The sequence below is a fragment of the Oncorhynchus keta genome, chromosome 32, assembly GCF_023373465.1.
Source record: "Oncorhynchus keta strain PuntledgeMale-10-30-2019 chromosome 32, Oket_V2, whole genome shotgun sequence".
Lineage (NCBI taxonomy): Eukaryota > Metazoa > Chordata > Actinopteri > Salmoniformes > Salmonidae > Oncorhynchus > Oncorhynchus keta.
In genome coordinates this window covers 23,700,299-23,727,279 of record NC_068452.1, presented here as the reverse complement: position 1 = coordinate 23,727,279, position 26,981 = coordinate 23,700,299, and positions in this window count along the sequence as shown.

Here is a 26,981-nt window from a genome sequence, read left to right as displayed (position 1 = left end):
CCTGTGAAATGCATGCAAACAGAGAGCACCTAACCAGAGCGTTATCTATTTTGAGCCCCCAACCAAATTGAATCCAAACAAAATGGCTGAGGAATGAGAGCTGGCCCTCAATGAGGCCATCTATCACGGATTCTCCTCAGGCTTCCAGACCAGAAATTATTCTGATAATGACACTAAATGTGCTGAATCTCTCCCTGTCCCAATAAACCAAACTTTGGCCTCTCATTAGTAAGGCCAGTGACGACTATTAGTCACTGTCTACGGATTCCCTAGTAATTAGCTGAACGCAATTCAAAGAGCAGTCTCTGTTTCTTTTCTGCATCCTTTAGTGATGACAGTATCTGCTTCTTTTCAGTTGGACTCAGACAGTGGCTTTAGATTAGTCTAATTTGAGTCTAATTTGAGTTTCAGCTCAACCATTGAAAGGTGTGACACACATGGGTTGACACAGACCCTTGATCCCAGTACTAACAGGTGATTTGCTAGAGGCCATGATCAAAACACCCCTGCAACGAGGAGGTGAGGAGGGCCTCATTGTCTTCATATGGTGCTTATTTCAACTGCTGGGACACATAAAGACATTGACTTATTTCTGTGTCCTCCAATCATAGAGTTGAGAGAAATGTTTGCAGAGCGACACTCATAGAAAAAAGGGTTCCCAAAGGGTTCTGTGGCTGTCCCATAGGAGAACTGTTTTTTTGGTTCCAGGTAGAACTCTTTAAGGTTCTATGTAGAACCCTCTGTGGAAAGGGTTCTACATGGAACCCAAAAGGGTTCTACTTGGAACCAAAAGGGGTTCATCAAAGGGATATCCTGTGGGGATAGCCAAAGAACCCTTTTTGGTTCTAGGCAGCACCTTTTTTGTGAGTGTTACCAATGCAACGTTCAAACAACGTGAAAAGCAAGTCATACTATTTTTAACCAAGTACATACAAGCAACTCATGACTATACTTTGATGTTAAGTTGCTTAGACACAGCAGAGCAAATTTCATTCTTCACCAACAATAGGGAAATGTAATATTGAATTTTTACTAGACAAAGAATACAGACGTTAAGCTTTTCACTGTCACAAACACCAGTACGTACATAAAATCTCAAATGGATCAGCAAAGCACCAAACCATATGCATAATTCATTTGTGAGGGCTACATTTTACAGCACTCTGAGATTCAACTGTGTTCATTATTTATGTGTGAATCCTACTTAGTCCCCTCTTCATATTTAGAACTCATTTAGTCTCATCCATGCAGATGTGGCACCTTTATCCTCCTGAAATCTAGTCTCAATGAATGTTCTTACTGGGATTTGGGAAGGGATTTGAAATGGAAAGGCACGGGGCGCCGACTGTGGAGAAACACTGAGCTGAAACTGTCTGGGGGTTCTTGCACATCCGCTTTTTCTTGTTCTTCTTCAGAATAACTTGTGGCGATAATGCTGCCAGATTCTTTGTTGCTATGTTCGCATCACGCTTTGTGTCACAAAGTTCTGAAACAGCCAGAGAGGAGACGTGCTGCACACTACAGTATGTTAATTTCAACCGGGCACCGCAGAGACCATCTAGCGAGGTCTTTATCACGAGGCAGCTTTAGGACGGATACATGAATATTTAATAAGAACAAGTTGATTGTGGCAAATACTGATGCTGCTGTTACATTTTCTGCCCAGTTGGTCCTGTCTGGATGGAGCCCAGTCAGATAGGCAGTCAGTGTCTGCTGGAGGAGATAGTACCGGTATTGTAGCTCGGTACCTTGTGGTGGAAAGAAAACAGGAGGACAGGGGAAGTTTTTTAAAAAATGCAATCATTGATCATCTCTCCCTGCTCCCATGTCAAGTTGAGGAGGAGAATAAGCATAAACAGTACAAGGTCCAAAAAAATAGGAGACAACCTTTTTTTGGTCACTTGTCATATGCTGACTGTAGCGTCAGAGACTGTATTGCATTACCATTTGGTCGTTGGCAGGGTTTCCTGGAACACAATGTCCAAAGTGTCAGCTGGAGATTGTTGTTGTGTGTTTTGTTTGTGTGTTTGGTAACACTTTACTTGACACGGTCATAACCCTGTCATAATATGTTATAACAGCTGACGTAACGTGTCATAACCTGTTATAATATGGTCATAACACTGTCATGACACATATTTTGACCTGTGGTGACATATATTGCGTACAAAACCTACCACACAAGGCAAAACATTCCATTACACCATTGCCTACGTGTCAAAAGTATGTTTATGTTATATAACATGACAGGCCTATCTGGCTTATGATTATGATGGTGATAATGCTTCATGACAGTGTCAAAGTGTATTTTCTTAAAGTTATTTAAAATATGATGTAAAAAAGCATGACTGTAAAGAATTCATTACAACACCAATAACAAAGGATTTAAGAAACAAACTTTCAAAGGAAAGGAAACTTCTTGGCAGGGAAAAACTGATTTGAATAAATGTGGGTTTGACACTCTTATGTCGGTGTCATAACCAGCCAATAAATAACACAATATGTCACCTCAGGTGTCAATATATGGGTTATAACAGTGTTATGTCATATTATGACATGGTTATGACTGTGTTCAAGCCTTGAGACATGGATTGTGTATGTGTGCCATTCAGAGGGTGAATGGGTAAGACAGCATTTTATAAGTGCCTTTGAATGGGGTATGGTTGTAGGTGCCAGGAGCACCGGTTTGAGTATGTCAAGAACTGAAAAGCTGCTGGGTTTTTCACGCTGACGAGTTTCCCGGGTGTATCAAGAATGGTCCACCACCCAAAGGACATCCAGCCACAGAACATGTTATGACACTGGGTGTTACCGTTTTGATAATACCTGCGCGTTTAAACACACCTTGAGCTGTCCAAACATCAAATGTAGCCTGATCATACTTGATTTCATTAAGAATAGAAAAATCACTTTTCTGTAGTTGATAGGGATGGTAGCCAGCCAGGAATTCCATCCTCATTCAGACCACATTCTCCTACGAGCCTCCCCCTATACAGTCCAGCCATACTAAACACAAGAGTCTGAACAGTAAAACCCCGACCTGATCCCCAATCAGGTATACCGCTCTTTTGAATTTGTCTAATCTGGTCCACTGGGTCGTGTTACAGATGTTTTGAAGGGCGTAGTGTCCTTCTGTGTATCAGTGCATTGTATTACCTCCCATACTAACACTTATCCAGTCATCTCGAGAGACTTCTTTGTTGTGGTTGAAGTCTCATCCATTGCTAGTGTATGACACAAATACACAAATATACTGCAGACACACATATTGCAACACATAACACAATATATTTGATCAGATGCAGGTATCAGCACTCAAAGCACTGGGAATCTATGTCTGAATGGGAATCATTTAATAACTAGGATAAAAGTCTGTCTGTCTGTCTGTCTCTATTCCTCTCTTATCTGAGCTACTGCCGCATATTTAGTTTTTTGGTTCGCTGTCCTTGACACCTGCATAAGGAACAATTTCCAATGTAGTATACAGCATTGTAGATATACACAACTCTTTCCAGTCAGTGTAGATACAGGGGGGGAAACAGGTTAACAGATGTTTAAGCCTTGAGACATGGATTGTGTATGTGTGCCATTCAGAGGGTGAATGGGCAAGACAACATTTTTAAGTGCCTTTTAACGGGGTATGGTAGTAGGTGCCAGGAGCACCGGTTTGAGTATGTAAAGAACTGCAAAGCTGCTGGGTTTTTCCCACTCAGGAGTTTCCCGGGTGTATCAAGAATAGTCCACCACCAAAAGGACATCTAGCCAACTGCAGGCCAGTTGTCAAAAATGGGTCATTGATGAAAGAGGACAAAGGAGTCTGACACAAATTGTGCCGAGCAACAGACGGGCTACAGTTATTCAACTGACATTCCATAACAACATTAGTGCCCAAAGAACAATACAAGAATGAACAATTCGTTGTACCTTGACATGAATAGGGTGTGGCAGCCGACAATCTTACAGAGTTCCACTTCTTTCAGCAAGAAACAAGGAACTGCGGTTGCAGTGGGCTAAGGAACAAAAACACTGGATGCTGGAGAATTGGAAAAACATTGCCTGGTCTGATGAATCCTGGTTCCGGCTGTTTCATGCTGATGGGAGGACTAGGGTGAAAACCACATGAGTACATGCATCCATCATGTCACGTGTCAATATTGCAGCCTGGTGGTGGTGGTATGATGGTGTGATGGTGTGGGGGTTGTTTTCATGACTCATATTGGGTCCCTTGATAAAGTGGAGCAACATTTGAATCCCACTGAATATCTGAACATCATTACCAATCAGGTGCATCTCTTCATGGCAGCACTGTATCTGTGTATCTATCAATGTATCTATCTCCATGCCACAAGGTTAGGATTGTCCAGGAATGGTTCCATGAACATGACAGTGAATTCAGCTTACTGCAGTGTCCTACCCGGTCACCAGATCTTGATCCAATTGATAATCTGTGGTATGAGATGGAACGAGCTATTCGGAGAAGAGATCCACTACCAGACAACTTGACACAACTGGAGTTAACATGGGCCAGCATCCCTGTGCATTGGAGTTAACATGGACCAGCATCCCTGTTAAGCACTTTCAACACCTCGTAGAGTCCATGGCCCGACGAACTGAGGCTGTTCTAAGGGCAAAAGGGGGTAGAAAACACCTTCATGTAGATCTGAGTCAGAAGCTGATCCTTTCTATTTACTTTTAGTCCTTCTCCCAAAGGTGAAAAGTTATGTTTTTTTATTCAACATAAACAACTTTTCTCGGTAATGGTCTAAACGTCTAAAATGTAATGAAAAGTATTGATTCTTATAGATTGCTTGCAGAGTTGCATTATACCCTACTGATCTCATCTTAACTCCCAGAGATAAGAGAATAGTACAGATAAGACCTATTAAGGAAAACAAAGATGAAAGTCGAGGTTCTTATTCCAGGAAAAGTATCTGCCAGCAGCAATTACTTTCAACCAATCTTCATCAAGGGCTACAAACACAGCTTCAGATGAAACAATCTCCTAAAATACTCCAGAAAGGAGTGTAGCAACTCAATGCAGCGTCAATGGTTTAAAATGGGAAGACAGAATAACACTACTGGCCAAGTGAAGCTGAGAGCACTCCCATTTTAAGGAAATGACAACCCTGAAAGCTTTGCTTGACATGATACGTCTGTTGAAAGCATGTTATAATGTCCTACCACTGAGGCTTGACAAGCTGCCACACTATCAATTGTACCACTCTGCTATTAAGAGGGGCTGGAGGAACATATACCACCCAATGAAGATTTGGTGCAAAAGGTTGCTCAGCTGTGACCGCCAGGCTGAGAGCATGTATACAGACCAACCTGAAGACTATGTTGTGATATCCCTCAATAAATGAAGGCTGAATACTGTCTCACTCTGAAAGATTAACTCTTTAGTTTGTGATGATAGGAAGGATTTTACATTATATTCCAACGCAGATATAGACACCACAAAAGCTATACTGTTACAGTCCAGAGTCCAATTTGACTATTTTAGATGCATTATCCAGTGTTTCGAAGGACAATACTGTATTGAATATCAGTACAGTACAGATACAACTCTTACAACTACATATGGAAATACTATCACGGCCGTCGTTGGAAGTAGTCCAAAGTGCAGCGTGGTGAGGGTACATATTCCTTACATTATGGATGTCGCCAATAAAACAATACACAACCACCATGAAGCTTACGGGACTAAGTGCCACAAACAAAGTTAACTACCCACCAAGACAGGTGGGCAAAAGAGCTGCCTAAGTATGGTTCCCAATCAGAGACAACGATAGACAGCTGTTCCTGATTGAGAACCATACCTGGCCAAAACATAGAAACACAAAATCATAGAAAACAAAACATAGAATGCCCACTCCAAATCACACCATGACCAAACCAAATAGAGACATAAAAAGGCTCTAAGGTCAGGGCGTGACAAATACTCTATTGGAGCTCCTCTCAAATCATAATCAATTGAACGTTTATTGGTTGCGTACACAGATTTGCATGCGTTATAGCAGGTGCAGCAAAATGCTTATGTTACTAGCTCCAACAGTGCAGTAGAATATCTTGCAAATACAATACAAATAACACAAATCTAAACACAGAAAAATAAAAAAAATGACAGAACTAGCACAATTAAGAATCCAAAATGAGATATATTACAGTGAGCATGTGTCAGAATCCAGATTAGATATATTACAGTGAGCATGTGTCAGAATCCAGATTAGATATATTACAGTGAGCATGTCTCAGAATCCAGTATATTAATATGTGGTGTCTACAGACTGCATATAATTACATTTGGAAGGAAACTGCCGCTTTTCCTGGTTCTCCTACTCCCGTGCCTTCCGTTTCCTTCTCTCTTCCATCCGCCGCTTCTTGCTCCTCCTCCTTCCTTGTGGCCTTCCCCTCTGGACCTGTACTCTGGTCATGAGGCGTGCTCCCTTCCCCTCTTCTTCTTCCCCCATCCCCCGCTCCTGCTCCCCCCCCAGCCGCAGACGCATATGACCTCTGACGGGCCGGGCACCCCCGCCACAGGTGTGCTGACGAGCCACACCCATGGCACGTCTTAGGCTTGTCACAATCCCTCGCCTCGTGATCCTCAGATGCACAAAATCTGCATTTTCTTGTACTGCACGAGGCGAATATGTGACCGTAGGCCATACAGCGCCTGCAAAATGGGGGCTGACGTGCATAAAACAACGTCCCCCTGTCAGCCCCTAGGGAGAACATAGCAGGAGGATGGAGGTAGCCACCATGTCCCTTTGGGTCCTCTCTGAGGAGGGCCTGGAAGCCTCTCCTCCCATTCCAAAACCCACGGGAGTCTTTGAGGTGCCTTGCTGAGGAGACGTTATCCATGTATCTCCCCAGAAAAGCCCTCACCTCTTCGTCCTTAACGTAAGGGTTGTAAATGTTGACAGTTACAACCCTAAAGTTATTCTTCGCCAGGCTTGTTATTTCGTAGTGGCACAACGGCCTCTCACCTCCCACTGCTCTCTTGCCCTTCTCAGGATATCATCGTGTTTTTCCTCTGTATATAGTGCCACGTCGTATGCTCCCTCCAACGAGTTGCCTTGGAAACAAAACACGTCCTTCACCGTCAGCTTTAGAATCCCCATCAATATTATCCTTCCAAAAGATTCCCGTCCTAAAGGCTCCAACTCCTTTTCCTTCCAAGCAAACCGAATCGTGTTGGCCAGCCCAATTCCAGGGACCGACCGTGTTGATGTATTTAGCACCATCTCCGCAAGGAGAATGGTGCTCGTTCTCTTCTCTTCCAAAACAAGTAAAAAGAAAAACCAAAGTTACCGAGCCTATCTGGTGAAACTACACAGAGACAGTAACAATCACCCAAAAAATACCCAAAGAACATGGCTGCCTAAATATGGTTCCCAATCAGAGACAACGATAAACACCTGTCTCTAATTGAGAACCAATCTAGGTAACCATAGACTTCCATAAACACCTAGACTAGGGAACACCCTATAAACAAACAAAACCCCTAGACCAGTTAAAACACATAAATCCCTCATGTCACACCCTGACCTAACCAAAATAATAAAGAAAACAAAGATAACTAAGGCCAGGGCGTGACAATAATTCACTGTATCACAATTCCAGTCGGTCAGAAGTTTACATACACTAAGTTGACTGTGCATTTAAAGAGCTTGGAAAATTCCAGAAAATGATGTCATGGCTTTAGAAGCTTCTGATAGGCTAATTGACATAATTTGAGTCAATTGTAGGTGTACCTGTGGATGTATTTCAAGGCCTACCTTCAAACTCAGTGCCTCTTTGCTTGACCTCATGGGAAAATCAAAAGAATTCAGCCAAGACCTCAGACAAAACATTGTAGACCTCCACAAGTCTGGTTCATCCCTAGGAGCAATTTCCAAATACCTGAAGGTACCACGTTCATCTGTACGAACAATACTACGCACGTATAAACACCATGGGACCACACAGCCGTCATACCACTCAGGAAGGAGACGCGTTCTGTCTCCTCAGAGATGAACATACTTTGGTGCGAAAAGTGCAAATCAGTCCCAGAACAACAGCAAAGGACCCTATGAAGATGCTGGAGGAAACAAGTACAAAAGTATCTATATCCACAGTAAAACGAGTCTTATATCGACATAACCTGAAAGGCCGCTCAGCAAGGAAGAAGCCACTGCTCCAAAACCGCCATAAAAAAACAGACTATGGTTTGCAACAGCACATGAGAACAACGATCGTACATTTTGGAGAAATGTCCTCTGGTCTTATGAAACAAAAATAGAGCTGTTTGAACATAATGACCATCGTTATGTTTGGAGGAAAAAGGGCGAGGCTTGCAATGCCGAAGAACACCACCCCAACCGTGAAGCACAGGGTTGGCAGCATCATGTTGTGGGGGTTCTTTGCTGCAGGAGGGACTGGTGCAATTCACAAAATAGATGGCTTCATGAGGAATGAACATTATGTGGATATATCGAAGCAATATCTCAAGACAGTAAGGAAGTTAAAGCTTGGTTGCAAATGGGTCTTCCAAATGGACAATGACCCCAAGCATACTTCCAAAGTCAAGGTATTGGAGTGGCCATCACAAAGCCCTGACCTCAATCGTATAGAAAATATGTGGGCAGAACTGAAAAAGCGTGTGCGAGCAAGGAAGCCTACAAACCCAACTCATTTACACCAGCTCTGTCAAGAGGAATGGGCCAAAATTCACCCAAAGCTTCTGGAAGGCTACCCGAAACGTTTGACCCCAAGTTAAACAATTTAAAGGCAATACTAATTGAGTGTATGTAAAATTCTGACCCACTGGGAATGTGATGGAAGAAATAATATCTGAAAAATATCATTCTCTGTACTATTATTCTGACATTTCACATTCTTAAAATAAAGTGGTGATCCTAACTGACCTAAGACAGGGAATTTTTACTAGGATTAAATGTCAGGAATTGTGAAAACTCCGTTTAAATGTATTTGGCTAAGGTGTATGTAAACTTCCAACTTCAAATGTATATAGTGCCTTCAGAAAGTACTCATACCCCTTGACTTATTCCACATTTTTTTGTGTTACAGCCTGAATTAACGATGGATGAAATGTACCCTTTTCCTCACCCATCTACACAAAATACCCCATAATGAAATGTATTGAAAATAAAATACAGAAATATTTAACTTACATACAGTACCAGTCAAAAGTTTGGACACACCTACTCATTCCAGGGTAGAATAATAGAATTGTAGAATAATAGTGAAGACATCAACTCTATGAAATAACACACACTGAATAATGTAGTAACCAAAAAGTGTTAAACAAATCAAAATATATTTTATATTTGAGATTCTTCAAAGTAGCCACCCTTTGCCTTGACAGCTTTGCACACTCATGGCATTCTCTCAACCAGCTTCATTAGGTAGTCACCTGGAATGCATTTCAATTAACAGATGTTTCTTGTTAAAGGTTCATTTGTGGAATTTCTTTCCTTCTTAATGCATTTGAGCCAATCAGTTGTGTTGTGACAAGGTAGGGGAGGTATACCGAAGGTAGCCCTATTTGGTAAAAGACCCAGTCCATATTATGGCAAGAACAGCTCAAATAAGCAAATAGAAAAAAACAGTCCATCATTACTTTAAGACATGAAGGTCTCTCAATCAGGAAAATGTCACAAACTTTGAATGTGCAGTCGCAAAAACCATCAACCGTTATGATGAAACTGGCTCTCATGAGGACCGCCACAGGAGAGAAAGACTCAGAGTTACCTCTGCTGCAGAGGATACGTTCTTTAGAGTTAACTGCACCTCAGATTGCATCCCAAATAAATGCTTCACAGAGATCTCTGCATATGTGATTCCCACCTTGAAGCATGGAGGAGGATGTGTGATGGTGTGGCGGTGCTTTGCTGGTGACACTGTCAGTGGTTTATTTAGAATTCATGGCACACTTAACCAGCATGGCTATCACAGCATTCTGCAGCAATACCACATCCCATCTGGTTTGCGCTTAGTGGGACAATCATTTGTTTTACAATGACCCAACACACCTCCAGGCTGGATGGCTACTTTGAGTAATGTAAAATATAAAATGTGTTTTGATTTGTTTAACACTTTTTTGGTTATGACATGATTCCATACAGTGGGGCAAAAAAAGTATTTAGTCAGCCACCAATTGTGCAAGTTCTCCCACTTAAAAAGATGAGAGAGGCCTGTAATTTTCATCATAGGTACACTTCAACTATGACAGACAAAATGAGAAAAAAAATCCAGAAAATCACATTGTTGGATTTTTAATACATTTATTTGCAAATTATGGTGGAAAAGAAGTATTTGGTCAATAACAAAAGTTTATCTCAATACTTTGTTATATACCCTTTGTTTGCAATGACAGAGGTCAAACGTTTTCTGTAAGTCTTCACAAGGTTTTCACACACTGTTGCTGGTATTTTGGTCCATTCCTCCATACAGATCTCCTCTAGAGCTTGTGATGTTTTGGACTTTCAACACCCTCCAAAGATTTTCTATGTGGTTGAGATCTGGAGACTGGCTAGGCCACTCCAGGACCTTGAAATGCTTCTTACGAAGCCACTCCTTCGTTGCCCGGGCGGTGTGTTTGGGATCATGGTCATGCTGAAAGACCCAGCAACGTTTCATCTTCAATGCCCTTGCTGATGGAAGGTGGTTTTCACTCAAAATCTCACGATACATGGCCCCATTCATTCTTTCCTTTACACGGATCAGTCGTCCTGGTCCCTTTGCAGAAAAACAGCCCCAAAGCATGATGTTTCCACCCTCTTGCTTCACAGTAGGTATGGTGTTCTTTGGATGCAACTCAGCATTCTTTGTCCTCCAAACTTGACGAGTTGAGATTTTACCAAAAAGTTACATTTTGGTTTCATCTGACCATATGACATTCTCCCAGTCTTCTTCTGGATCATCCAAATGCTCTCTTCAAACTTCAGACGGGCTTGGACATGTACTGGCTTAAGCAGGGGGACACGTCTGGCACTGCAGGATTTGAGTCCCTGGCGGCGTAGTGTGTTACTGATGGTATGCTTTGTTACTTTGGTCCCAGCTCTCTGCAGGTCATTCACTAGGTCCCCCTGTGTGGTTCTGGGATTTTTGCGCACCATTCTTGTGATCATTTTGACCCCACGGGGTGAGATCTTGCGTGGAGCCCCAGATCGAGGGAGATTATCAGTGGTCTTGTATGTCTTCCATTTCCTAATAATTGCTCCCACAGTTGATTTCTTCAAACCAAGCTGCTTACCTATTGCAGATTCAGTCTTCCCAGCCTGGTGCAGGTCTACAATTTTATTTCTGGTGTCCTTTGACAGCTCTTTGGTCTTGGCCATAGTGGAGTTTGGAGTGTGACTGTTTGAGGTTGTGGACAGGTGTCTTTTATACTGATAACAAGTTCAAACAGGTGTCATTAATACAGGTAACGAGTGGAGGACAGAGGAGCCTCTTAAAGAAGAAGTTACAGGTCTGTGAGAGCCAGAACTCTTGCTTGTTTATAGGTGACCAAATACTTATTTTCCACCATAATTTGCAAATAAATTCATTAAAAATCCTACAATATGATTTTCTGGATTTTTTTTCTTCTCATTTTGTCTGTCATAGTTGAAGTGTACCTATGATGAAAATTACAGGCCTCTCTCATCTTTTTAAGTGGGAGAACTTGCACAATTGGTGGCTGACTAAATGCCTTTTTGCCCCACTGTATATGTTATTTCATAGTTTTTGATTTATTCTATAATGTAGAAAATAGTAAAAATAAAGAAAAACCCTTGAATGTGTAGGTGTGTCCAAACTTTTGACTCTTACTGTAAGTATTCACACCTCTGAGTCAATACATTTTAGAATCACCTTTGGCAGAAATTATAGTCTGTGGGATGAGATGGAACGAGCTATTCGGAGTAGAGATCCACTACCAGCCAACTTGACACAACTGGAGTTAACATGGACCAGCATCCCTGTTGAGCACTTGAGTCTTTCTGTAAGAGCTTTGCACTTCTGGATTGTACAATATTTGCATTATTCCTTAAAAACTTCAAACTCTTTCAAGTTGGTTGTATATAAGTCATTTTCAAATATTTCCATAAATTTTCAAGCCTATTTAAGTCAAAACTGTAACTTGCTACACAGGAATGTTCAATGTCTTCTTGGTAAGCAGCTCCAGAGTATATTTGGCCTTGTGTTTTAGGTTATTGTCCTGCTGAAAGGTGAATTTGTCTCACAATGTCTGTTGGAAAGTAGATTTAACCATGTTTTCCTCAAGGACTGTGCTTATCTTTATTCCATTTATTTTTTATCCTAAAAATCTCCTTAGTCTTTGCCAAAGACAAGCATACCCATAACATGATACAGTCACCATCATGCTTGAAAATATGAGTACTGAGTGGTACTCAGTGATGTGTTGGATTTGCCCCAAACATAACCCTTTGTATTCAGGACACAAAGTTAATTTCTTTGCCACATTTATTTGCATTTACTTTAGTGCCTTGTTGCAAACAGGATGCATGTTTCGGAATATTTTTATTCTGTAAAAGCCTCCTTCTTTTCACTTTAGTTTAGTGGAGTAACTACAATGTTGTTGAACCATCCTCATTTATTTAATGTAATTTTAGCAGACGTTCTTATCCAGAATGACTTACAGGAGCTATTAGGTTTAAGTGCCTTGCTCAAGGGCACATCAACAGATTTTTCACTTAGTCAGCTCAGGGACTCGAAGCAGCAACCATTCATTTACTGGCCCAACGCACTTAACCTAAGCTACCGCCCGCCCCAAGTAGCTCAATCCATTAAAAAAACAATGTTTAACACAATTATTGCACACAGAGTGAGTCCATGCAACTTATTATGTGACTTGTTAAGCAACAAAAAAAGCATAGAAAAAAGGGTTCCAAAAGGGTTCTACGGTTGTCCCCATAGGAGAACACTTTTTGGTTCCATGGAGAACCCTTTTTGGTTCCAGGTAGAACCCTTCTGGGCTGCATGTAAAACCCTCTGTGGAAAGGGTTCTATATGGAACCCAAAAAGGTTCTACCTGGAAACAAAAAAGGGTTATTCAAAGGATTATCCTATGGGAACAGCCGAAGAAGCCTTTTAGGCTTTAGATAGCACATTTTTTTCTAAGAGTTTATATACTGAACATGGGGCATTAGTCTCAAGGTGCAGGGCAGAGTACCGGGCAGGTAGCTGGCTAGTGATGGCTATTCAATGTCTGATGTCCTGGAGATGGCCTGTCTCCAGACTATCGATCTTTCTCTACTGTGTAAAAAACAATTTCCTTAGAACTCAAAAGGTAAGTGTTGATTGTGCCGAGAGATGGAGAATAGAGAGAGTGTTGAGAGACACACATATACAGAGCGAGAGCTGAGTGCAGGAGGAGCAGTACCACAGACAGTGGTTCTACTGTGTGGTCTGTGTATACCCTGGCACTCTGTGTGCTCTGATTAAACAATGATTCATGGGTCTGCTGGGGAGCCTTTTCAGCAATCCGTCTCCTCAATTAGATTTTTTCCCCTTTCAAGGGGTTTGGTAAATCAAGCATTCCTGGAAAGGATCCTGGCTGGACAATGTCTATGTATTGCTGAGGGTGAGTTATTAAACAGTATAATCACGGAAGCACAGGGGGCTGATCCCACACACAGACACATATTCATCTTGCCACTGTCAGTGGAATAACATCACCATGTGGAGACGGTTAGGTAATCACTCCCAAGACTGACCAGAGTAGCTTCCCACCTCCCGCCCTCCCTCTGCAGTGCTCATCTGTAGAATGTGAGTGAGCATGCTGGTGCTGTTTGATGGTGGACGTGTAATAGCTCTCTATGGGCGTTGCCAATTCGACACATTCTATTCGTCTGTAGTCCTACAATATTCCAAAAATATAACAAATGAATAAGATGCCTGCCGCAATGTGTAACGTACAGTGCACAAAGCAAGTTGTATGCAGGTATACTGTAGATGTGATTGATTTACCCTACTGTAAAGCGGTAGATTATACCTTTACAAAAGAGATTCCGGGTACATATTGTGAGAACTGGTAGCTTCCATAGACATGGCAGCCCATTGCTATAGTAAGTGTTTTGATGCACTCATCAATCATTATCGAATCACCTTGGGGCTGGGGTGTATCAGACACTATTATGATGCCATTAGTCCATTCCATAACTGTTAGATGTCAGCATGTTCTGTACCTCTATTAAGAGCAATTACTGCATTGATAAATGATATACCTTTACATTCACTCATTGTCTTCAAAGTCTAGACCGAGAGCACAGAAGCCTGCACATGAAAGACAACACATTGCTGGTCCTTGTTGTGATCACTGTATTCAGTTCGGCTATCCAAGGTACCGAAATAATGCTGAGGGGGTGTTAGAGCTGTCGGAAGACCTGAAGGATCACAGGCAACATCAGAGCCTTGCTTTGTGACAGCAACGGATATAAAACGAGCCCTCGCATGAGAGAGTGTGGACAGGAAAAGCTAGGCACAAACATTGCTTGCAGCATCCACAGGCATCCACAATCAATGACAAATGGGCATTTATATTGGATGGGAGTGCTACTGTGTTCGGGTCAGATTAGGCAGAGGGTTGATTTGTTGGTCAACTGTGAAGGTTGCCTCAGGAAGAGAGTAAGGAAACCATTTTGCCACGGATTATTGAAAATACTAGGATGTCTCTAGATCATAGTGACTAAATCAAAATGAAGGACTTTCTACCCTAGAAGGACTTGTTATGACATTGGCAACTATAACTGTCCTGTTAAAGTTTCTATTTGCGAAACTAATCTCATAAAGACTTTTATTGCTTACATTGCATATCATTGTAATTGACCTCTTCTCAAAAGATGCATTTACAATAGCTGGTTTATTTGAAGAAAATAATGACATACTTTATTACAGAAGCCAGTAATTTGTAAGTGTAGCTCGTGTTCTCAGTAAATCCCTCGGTTATTAGTTATTTTCATGTTACATTGATCAATCCTGAGCACTGTGCCCCTGTAATCTGTTCAAATAGTTATCCTTGGGCCAGCTTGAAAACCTGTATTATTATTTTGTAATTGCCAACAATAATTCCTGAACCATGATTGACATGAGGGACATTATTGAGCTTTTGACGTTTCAATAAAACACAGTTATTATATGAAGATATTTTTACATCAGCAGTTGGCACACTGTGCTATACAGATACACAGCCTAAACCCCCAAAGAGAAAGCAATGCAGATGTATGGAGTGGCAAGGAAAAACTCACATTTCTATTATTATTGTTTTAACAGTTCCTGTATCCAGTGATTTACATGTATTTATCCCTGTGTTGTCCATACAGTACAACCCTCAAAGTGTTGTCTAAACAGTACAACCCTCCATGTGTTGTCCATACAGTACAACCCTCAAAGTGTTGTCCATACAGTACAACCCTCCATGTGTTGTCTAAACAGTACAACCCTCCATGTGTTGTCTAAACAGTACAACCCTCCATGTGTTGTCTAAACAGTACAACCCTCCATGTGTTGTCTAAACAGTACAACCCTCCATGTGTTGTCCATACAGTACAACCCTCAAAGTGTTGTCTAAACAGTACAACCCTCCATGTGTTGTCTAAACAGTACAACCCTCCATGTGTTGTCTAAACAGTACAACCCTCCATGTGTTGTCTAAACAGTACAACCCTCCATGTGTTGTCCATACAGTACAACCCTCCATGTGTTGTCTAAACAGTACAACCCTCCATGTGTTGTCTAAACAGTACAACCCTCCATGTGTTGTCTAAACAGTACAACCCTCCAAGTGTTGTCTAAACAGTACAACCCTCCATGTGTTGTCTAAACAGTACAACCCTCCATGTGTTGTCCATACAGTACAACCCTCCATGTGTTGTCTAAACAGTACAACCCTCAAAGTGTTGTCTAAACAGTACAACCCTCCATGTGTTGTCCATACAGTACAACCCTCAAAGTGTTGTCTAAACAGTACAACCCTCCATGTGTTGTCTAAACAGTACAACCCTCAAAGTGTTGTCTAAACAGTACAACCCTCAAAGTGTTGTCTAAACAGTACAACCCTCAAAGTGTTGTCTAAACAGTACAACCCTCCATGTTTTGTCTATACAGTACAACTCTCCATGTGTTGTCTATACAGTACAACCCTCCATGTGTTGTCCATACAGTACAACCCTCAAAGTGTTGTCTAAACAGTACAACCCTCAAAGTGTTGTCTAAACAGTACAACCCTCAAAGTGTTGTCTATACAGTACAACCCTCCATGTGTTGTCCATACAGTACAACCCTCAAAGTGTTGTCTAAACAGTACAACCCTCAAAGTGTTGTCTAAACAGTACAACCCTCCATGTTTTGTCTATACAGTACAACCCTCCATGTGTTGTCTAAACAGTACAACCCTCCATGTGTTGTCTAAACAGTACAACCCTCCATGTGTTGTCCATACAGTACAACCCTCCATGTGTTGTCTATACAGTACAACCCTCCATGTGTTGTCTAAACAGTACAACCCTCCATGTGTTGTCTAAACAGTACAACCCTCCATGTGTTTTCCATACAGTACAACCCTCCATTTGTTGTCCATACAGTACAACCCTCAAAGTGTTGTCTAAACAGTACAACCCTCCATGTGTTGTCTAAACAGTACAAACCTCAAAGTGTTGTCTAAACAGTACAACCCTCCATGTGTTGTCTAAACAGTACAACCCTCCATGTGTTGTCTAAACAGTACAACCCTCCATGTGTTGTCTAAACAGTACAACCCTCCATGTGTTGTCTAAACAGTACAACCCTCCATGTGTTGTCTAAACAGTACAACCCTCCATGTGTTGTCTAAACAGTACAACCCTCCATGTGTTGTCTAAACAGTACAACCCTCCATGTGTTGTCTAAACAGTACAACCCTCCATGTTTAGTCCATACAGTACAACTCTCTATGTGTTGTCTAAACAGTACAACCCTCCATGTGTTGTCCATACAGTACAACTCTCTATGTGTTGTCTAAACAGTACAACCCTCCATGTTTAGTCCATACAGTACAACTCTCTATGTGTTGTCTAAACAGTACAACCCTCCATGTGTTGTCTAAACAGTACAACCCTCCATGTGTTGTCTAAACAGTACAACCCTCCATGTTTAGTCCATACAGTACAACTCTCTATGTGTTGTCTAAACAGTACAACCCTCAAAGTGTTGTCTAAACAGTACAACCCTCCATGCGTTGTCTAAACAGTACAACCCTCCATGTTGTCTAAACAGTACAACCCTCCATGTTTAGTCCATACAGTACAACTCTCTATGTGTTGTCTAAACAGTACAACCCTCCATGTGTTGTCCATACAGTACAACTCTCTATGTGTTGTCTAAACAGTACAACCCTCCATGTTTAGTCCATACAGTACAACTCTCTATGTGTTGTCTAAACAGTACAACCCTCCATGTGTTGTCTAAACAGTACAACCCTCCATGTGTTGTCTAAACAGTACAACCCTCCATGTTTAGTCCATACAGTACAACTCTCTATGTTTGTCTAAACAGTACAACCCTCAAAGTGTTGTCTAAACAGTACAGCCCTCCATGCGTTGTCTAAACAGTACAACCCTCAAAGTGTTGTCTATACAGTACAACTCTCTATGTGTTGTCTAAACAGTACAACCCTCAAAGTGTTGTCTATACAGTACAACTCTCTATGTGTTGTCTAAACAACAACCCTCAAAGTGTTGTCTATACAGTACAACTCTCTATGTGTTGTCCATACAGTACAACCCTCCATGTGTTGTCTAAACAGTACAACCCTCCATGTGTTGTCTAAACAGTACAACCCTCCATGTGTTGTCTAAACAGTACAACCCTCCATGTGTTGTCTAAACAGTACAACCCTCCATGTGTTGTCTAAACAGTACAACCCTCCATGTGTTGTCCATACAGTACAACCCTCCATGTGTTGTCTAAACAGTACAACCCTCCATGTGTTGTCTAAACAGTACAACCCTCCATGTGTTGTCCAAACAGTACAACCCTCAATGTGTTGTCTAAACAGTACAACCCTCCATGTGTTGTCTAAACAGTACAACCCTCCATGTGTTGTCTAAACAGTACAACCCTCCATGTGTTGTCTAAACAGTACAACCCTCCATGTGTTGTCTAAACAGTACAACCCTCCATGTGTTGTCTAAACAGTACAACCCTCCATGTGTTGTCTAAACAGTACAACCCTCCATGTTTAGTCCATACAGTACAACTCTCTATGTGTTGTCTAAACAGTACAACCCTCAAAGTGTTGTCTAAACAGTACAGCCCTCCATGCGTTGTCTAAACAGTACAACCCTCAAAGTGTTGTCTATACAGTACAACTCTCTATGTGTTGTCTAAACAGTACAACCCTCAAAGTGTTGTCTAAACAGTACAACCCTCCATGTGTTGTCTAAACAGTACAACCCTCCATGTGTTGTCTAAACAGTACAACCCTCCATGTGTTGTCTAAACAGTACAACCCTCCATGTTTAGTCCATACAGTACAACTCTCTATGTGTTGTCTAAACAGTACAACCCTCCATGTGTTGTCCATACAGTACAACCCTCCATGTGTTGTCTAAACAGTACAACCCTCCATGTGTTGTCTAAACAGTACAACCCTCCATGTGTTGTCCATACAGTACAACTCTCTATGTGTTGTCTAAACAGTACAACCCTCCATGTGTTGTCCATACAGTACAGCCCTCCATGCGTTGTCCATACAGTACAACCCTTCATACAGTGTCCATACAGTGTGTTCTGAGAAGTGTACTTAGCATACTAAGACGCACTGTTTAACACAAGCACATTACCATTCCGAGATTACATTAGCTTAACCTTTTTTACCAGTCTCAGCACACCCTGCCACGTCATATGATGATGTTTTCATTCATGTCTTCCCATTCACCCATTTACATCAATTAGAATGTATATTCATACCCCACAACAAATAATCCAATGAACTAAACCAATTATTCATCTTCTTCTGTGAAGGTAATTACCACCTACTGTTTCCATTAATATAATATAATATAATTTATGTTGGGGAAGTGTTGCTGTGAAGCTGTGCTAGCTGGTGTGAAAAGCAAGCCACCTTGAAATATGCGAGATTTGCTTCATTTGACTGTCTTTGTTTGGATGACAATGTAAATATCTAATTATTAGATTTGACAAAAATATAAACGAATGAAGCAAACACATTTTCTGCATTTTAATATGAGATGAAGGAGGTAAAGCTCACAGATGTTGACCACTTGTAATATGGTCTGTGACCTAGCTGTGAACGATCAACATGGCCTGAGGGCTGTACAAACATTCTGGGAGTATGCATCAGTAAACAGCAACCATTGCTGTTATTGTAGTGTAATCTCAAGAGTCTCTGCTGTGATATTTACCATTTCTCTGTTAAGTCTTGTCCAATAGTGTGGGGATACCCATTGACCAGAGTACACTTAAATGCTTCTAATATAATTTTGAGTACATTTTTGCAGTTATACGTAACTCTGAAAATATCATGTTACTTTAATTAAAATCAAAATCTGCATGGCCCCCCAGCTAGAGTCCTTTTTTTTACTTGGTTCTAAAGCGATTCTATAGTTTCCAGTATACAGTATACCATTGGGTTAGTTGTCTGACTTTTAAAATGCACATCTTGCTTTAATCCATTGAGAATTGGGAGATGGTACTGAGATTTTCACACAGATGTAGGAGGTGAGAGAAAGCTCTACAGCTGTGAGGTAGTTATGCAGCCTAGTCTCATAGACTAGACGTAACATTGTAAATGTAAATCCGAGAACACTGAACATTTTATATTTTACGTTTGGTATGGTTACATAAGACAGAAGGTTATTTAAGGCAAAATTGAAAAAGGGTGGATGGGTCGGTGTATAATGCAAATGTTTAGCAACCCAAAGGTTGTATGTTCAAATCTCATCATGGACAACTTTAAATAATTAGCAACTTTTCAACTAGGGAAAGGGGGACACGTAGTCAGTTGTACAACTGAATGCCTTCAACTGAAATGTGTCTTCTGCATTTAACCCAACCCCTCTGAATCTGAGCGGTGCAGGTGGTTGACAAAATTGACAACCACAGCACCTAGGGAACAGTGGGTTAACTGCCCTGCTCAGGGGCAGAATGACAGATTTTTTACCTTGTCAGCTCGGGGATTCAATCCAGCAAACTTTCAGTTACTGGCCCAACACTCTAACCACTAGGCTACCTGCCGCTACTTACTACTTTTTAGTTACTTTGCAAGTACTTAGCATTACAAGTACAACACTTCCCCCTAACCATAATCGTAACCCTTTAACCTAACTCCTAACCCTAACCTTAACCTCAGACCTAGCCACTAAACTGACGTCAGACACAAATTGGAATTCGTAACATATCATACGTATGGCAAATTTGTAACATATTGTACTAATTGCAATTGGTAACCTATCATACTAAATGGAGAGAGACAGATTTACATTTACTATGCTAGGAGTCCAGGTTGCAGCTCCTCCACGTTCTCCTCCACATCCTATGCCTTGTTGGAACAATGACTCCCCATGATTTACCAGGTAACACAGCTCACGTGGATATGACAAAGGCCCGCTGCCATTATGCGCTGAATAAATTATGGATTTTTTTGAAAGCAAGCAGTTAGCTCCCTGCAACAGAACCATCTCCATGGAAAAAAGTGCCAATTATACTATTAAAGCTGTCTGTACCAGTGACCTTTTTGCATTTGCTCTGTATGCTATTAAACTCAATCAAGAAAGGTCAGCAGCGGACGTGGGTCCCATGCAAACCATCTGTTTTCTCTATTGTGTCGGCTGTTTGTTCATTCTGACCTGAGCACACTGAATTATGCACTTGGATATTTGCTCATGGCCAAAGTGAATTTGCATTTGATTTACTATTTGTTTTGTCTGATAGAAGTCCTATGCTGTTCGTTGTTCGATACCAGGTTTATTAGTTGGGGCAATTACTGACGAGGGCAGCTGGGAGAGGATGTATTGGTTGGTTAATTCCTGAACTGTATACCTTTAAGTTCAGAAAGGATACAGTTGCACACCAGTTGCAGTTCCAGGTACAGAATAATTATGAAACAGAACTCGAACACACTGGTATTCTGGTTTCCTTTCATTTGAGTTTTTTAGCAGACAATCTTTTCCAGAGCGACTTACAGCTAGTGGATTCATCTTAAGATACAATGCAGTCGGAAAGTATTCAGATTCCTTGACCTTTTCCACATTTTGTTACTTTACAGCCTTATTCTAAAATGGATTAAATCATGTTTTCCCTCATCAATCTACATACAATACCCCATAATGACAAAGCAACAAAAAAAACAGGTTTCAACAAATGTTTGCAAATGTATAAAAAACAAAAAACAAAAATAACTTATTTACATAACTATTCAGACCCTTTGTTACGAGACCTGAAAATTGAGCTCAGGTGCATCCTGTTTCCATTGATCCTCCTTGAGATGTTTCTCCAATTTGATTGGAGTCCAGCTGTGGTACATTGAATTGATTGGACGTGATTTGAAAAGGAACACACTTGTCTACAGTGCATTCGGAAAGTATTCAGACCCCTTGGCTTTTTCCACATTTGTTGCATTACAGCCTTATTCTAAAATTGATTCAATTGTTTTTTTTCTCCCCTCATCAATCTACATACAATACCCACTAATGACAAAGCAAAAACTGTTTTCTAGAAATGTAGCAAAATTATTACAAATAAAAAACTTTTATATCACATTTACATAAGTATTCAGACCCTTTACTCAGTACTTTGTTGAAGCACCTTTGGCAGTGATTACATCCTTGAGTCTTCTTGGAAATGACGAGACAAGCTTGGTACACCTGTATTTGGGGAGTTTCTCCCATTCTTCTACACAGATCCTCTCAAGCTCTGTCAGTTTGGATGGGGAGCGTCGCTCCACAGATATTTTCAGGTCTCTCTAGTGATGTTTGATAAGTTTCATGTCCGGACTCTGGCCTCTCAAGGACATTCAGAGACTTGTCCCGAAGCCACTCCTGCATTGAACTTTGGAGCTCTGTCAGAGTGACCATCATGTTCTTGGTCACCTCCCTGACCAAGGCCATTCTCCCCTGATTGCTCAGTTTGGCCGGGCGGCCAGCTCTAGAAAGAGTCTTTGTGGTTCCGAACTTCTTCCATTTAAGAATAATGGAGGCCACTGTCTTTTTGGGGACCTTCAATGCTGCCGGAATGTGTTGGTACCCTTCCCCAGATCTGTGCCTCTACACAATTCTGTCTCGGAGCTCTACGGACAATTCCTTCGACTTCATGGCTTTGTTTTTGCTCTGACATGCACTGTCAACTGTGGGACCGTATACAGACAGATGTGTGCCTTTCTAAATCATGTCCAATCAATTAAAATTACCACAGGTGGAATCCAATCAAGTTGGAGAAACATCTCAAGGATGACAAAACAAAACAAGGAGATGATCGAGGACTTCAGGTGGAAAGCTTCAAGCTCCTTGGCACACACAACACTGACTATCAAGGCACAAGGCGAGACCCAGATGCAGAAACAGGAGGCAGATGGTTGGAGTCTTACAATGTTTATTAATCCAAAGGTGTATGCAAGAGAAAGGTTGTGGACAGGCAAAAAGGTCAAAACCAGATCAGAGTCCAATAGGTACCGAAGGGCAAGCAGAATCAAGGTCAGGGCAGGCAGGATGATCAGGCAGGCAGGAAAGTAGTCCAGAGTCAGGCACGGATCAGAACCGGGAGGACTAGAAAAAGAGACTAGAAAAGGCGTATGGGGAAAAACACGCTGGTTGACTTGACTAACATACAAGACGAGCTGGCACAGAGAGACAGGAAACACAGGGATAAATACACTGGGGAAAATAAGCGACACCTGGAGGGGGTGGAGACAATCACAGGAACAGGTGAAACAGATCAGGGCGTGACACTGACAAACTGAAATGGACCAACCACACAGACAGTGTGGTGACGAAGGCGCAACAGAGCCTCTTCAACCTCAGGAGGCTAACAAAATTTGGCTTGTCACCTAAAACCCTCACAACTTTTTACAGATGCACAATTGAAAGCATCATGTTGGGCTGTATCACCACCTGGTACGGCAACTGCACCACCCGCAAATGCAAGGCTCTCCAGAGGGTGGTGTGGTCTGCCCAACACATTACCTGGGATAAACTACCCGCAATGCAAATTAATTCATTTGTTTTAGATTCCATCTCTCGCAGTTGAAGTGTACCTATGATAAAAATGACAGACCTCTACATGATTTGTAAGTAGGAAAACTTCGGCAAAATCGGCAGTGTATCAAATACTTGTTCTCCCCACTGTATATACTGTATTCTATAATACTCTACGGTATCTTAGTCACTTGATGTTTACATATGTTGCATTACTCATCTCATATGTATATACTGTATTCTATACTATTCTATGGTATCTTAGTCACTTAATGTTTACATGTCTGGCATTACTCATCTCGTGTATATACTGTTTTCTATACTATTCTACTGTATCTTAGTCTATACCCCCCTGACATTGCTTGTCCATATGTATATAGTCTTAATTCATTCCTACTTAGATTTGTGTGTATTGGGTATACAGTGGGGAGAACAAGTATTTGATACACTGCCGATTTTGCCGATTTTCCTACTTACAAAGCATGTAGAGGTCTATAATTGTTATCATAGGTACTCTTCAACTGTGAGAGACGGAATCTAAAACAAAAATCCAGAAAATCACATTGTATGATTTTTAAGTATTTGATACATCAGAAAAGCAGAATTTAATATTTGGTACAGAAACCTTTGTTTGCAATTACAGAGATCATACGTTTCCTGTAGTTCTTGACCAGGTTTGCACACATTGCAGCAGGGGTTTTGGCCCACTCCTCCATACAGACCTCCAGATCCTTCAGGTTTCGGGGCTGTCACTGGGCAATACGGATTTTCAGCTCCCTCCAAAGATTTTCAATTGGGTTCAGGTCTGGACACTGGCTAGGCCACTCCAGGACGTTGAGATGCTTCTTACGGAGCCACTCCTTAGTTGCCCTGGCTGTGTGTTTCGGGTCGTTGTCATGCTGGAAGACCCAGCCACGACCCATCTTCAATGCTCTTACTGAGGGAAGGAGGTTGTTGGCCAAGATCTCGCGATACATGGCCCCATCCATCCTCCCCTCAATACGGTGCAGTCGTCCTGTCCACTTTGCAGAAAAGCATCCCCAAAGAATGATGTTTCCACCTCCATGCTTCATGGTTGGGATGGTGTTCTTGGGATTGTACTCATATTTCTTCTTCCTCCAAACACGGCGAGTGGAGTTTAGACCAAAAAGTTCAATTTTTTTCTCATCAGACCACATGACCTTCTCCCATTCCTCCTCTGGATCATCCAGATGGTCATTGGCAAACTTGCGACGTGCCTGGACATGCGCTGGCTTGAGCAGGGGGACCTTGCGTGCGCTGCAGGATTTTAATCCATGACGGCGTAGTGTGTTACTAATGGTTTTCTTTTAGACTGTGGTCCAGCTCTCTGCAGGTCATTGACCAGGTCCTGCCATGTAGTTCTGGGCTGATCCCTCACCTTCCTCATTATCATTGATGCCCCACGAGGTGAGATCTTGCATGGAGCCCCAGACCGAGGGTGATTGACCGTCATCTTGAACTTCTTCCATTTTCCAATAATTGCGCAGACAGTTGTTGCCTTCTCACCAAGCTGCTTGCCTATTGTCCTGTAGCCCATCCCAGCCTTGTGCAGGTCTACTATTTTATCCCTGATGTCCTTACACAGTTCTCTGGTCTTGGCCATTGTGGAGAGGTTGGAGTCTGTTTGATTGAGTGTGTGGACAGGTGTCTTTTATACAGGTAACGCGTTCAAACAGGTGCAGTTAATACAGGTAATGAGTGGAGAACAGGATGGCTTCTTAAAGAAAAACTAACAAGTCTGTGAGAGCCGGAATTCTTACTGGTTGGTAGGTGATCAAATACTTATGTCATGCAATAAAATGCAAATTAATTACTTAAAAATCATACAATGTGATTTTCTGGATTTTTGTTTTAGATTCCGTCTCTCACAGTTGAAGTGTACCTATGATAAAAATGACAGACCTCTACATGCTTTGTAAGTAGGAAAACCTGCAAAATCGGCAGTGTATCAAATACTTGTTCTCTCCACTGTATGTTGTGTAATTTGTTAGATATTACTTGTTAGATATTACTGCACTGTTGGAGCTAGAAGCACAAGCATTTCGCTACACCCGCAATAACATCTGCTAATCACATGTATGTGACCAATACAATTTTATTTGATTTGGGAACAGGATGCACCTGAGCTCAATTTCGATTCTCATAGCAAAGGGTCTGAATACTTATGTAAATATTTTTTATACATTTGCAAAAATGTCTAAAAACCTGTTTTCGCTTTGTCATTAAGAGGTATTGTGCGTAGATGTATGAGGGAAAAATATAATTTAATCTATTTTAGAATAAGGCTGCAAGGTAACAAAATGTGGAAAAAGTCAAGGGGTCTGAATACTTTCCGAATGCACTGTAGATAGGTGCACCACATATCACAGTCATACTAAGTCAATTTTTCCTCAATAAAGTAGCTATCCGCAAAGTCAGATCTAGCAAGGGGGGGAAAAAGTAAAGTGCAAGTTTTTGTTCACCATTCATTTATTTGTAGTAATGTTTTCTCTGCTGATGCTCCCCTGTAAGCCTCTTTTAACCAACATGTTGTTTAGAGGAAAGTCAGGGTATTCAATTAGCCTATTAAAAAGCACTCAAGACAACTTTGTTTCTCAAATCAGTGTCCTGTCACTGTCATTACAGTATGGCAGGTAGTTGCATTCATATCTAGTGTTTCTTGGATATCACAGCTCTTTTTCAGACAGCATTTAGAAGGGTTGAGAAGGGAGACACTCAGTGGATAAAGACTGAACACTAATCTTGCTGGATCAGAGGAAGAAGCAAAGAAAACAACCATTAAAGGCCCTAAGCAGACATTTTTATATCATTATCAAATGATTTCTTGGTAACAATTAAGTCCCTTACTGTAACAGTTTCCCATTAACTGTAACAGTTTTCCATTTTAGCAAAACTATTCCTCAATCCAGATGTTCTCTATGACTGTCTGGGAATGGTCTGAGAACTGAAAACTGTCTGTTATTGGTAGAGAAGTTTAGAACTCTCTTTCTTATTGGTCTATTAGCAAATTTACCGTCGGGTGATGTCACCAGGTAAAATGAAACTCCACTCATGCAAAACCTCCAGATTAGATGGTCTTGTGTAGATTATGGTGAATTGTCTTTACAATTGCTTCACAGGAACTGGTCAAATTAAGTTTGTAGTGTGACTAACCACTGGATGGATCTGAATGCACTGTGCATGCAGTCAAAATCAAATCAAATCAAATCAAATCAAAGCTACGAACCACTTTTAGAGCTAACAACTGCTCTGAAATCGTTTGCTGATGTCGACAGCAGATGAGAGTTATATTCCTAATATAGCCAACGTAGATACATTTGGAGAAAACAAGTTATATTTACTAACTGGCTAGCTAGCTATCTAGTGTTAGCAACGTTTTAAATGAATGCGAGCAAACCAGCTAGCTAGCAAACAATGCAACAGTGTAATTTTGATTCAACACACTCTCCAACAGGCTCTGTATGTCAGGTATCGTAGTTGCAACTACCCCTCGTGCACTGTTGAAATTATTTAGCCATTTAAACAATACATGTTTTGATAAAAACATTGTTTTTGCCATTGCCTCATTGGGTTACATTGGTTTGAGGTGTCAGACTCATCGACAGTTGCTTTCCACCAAAGTTCTACAATTAGTTGCTTAAAACTGTGGGGCTTAGCAAAGGGTCGATTGTTAGGTCTGATTCTTGCATCGAATCATGGAAATGTGACCTCCGAGGCATGTGTTGCTAGGCATCCCCCTGTACATGCCCAGACAGGCCTGCGCCTCCC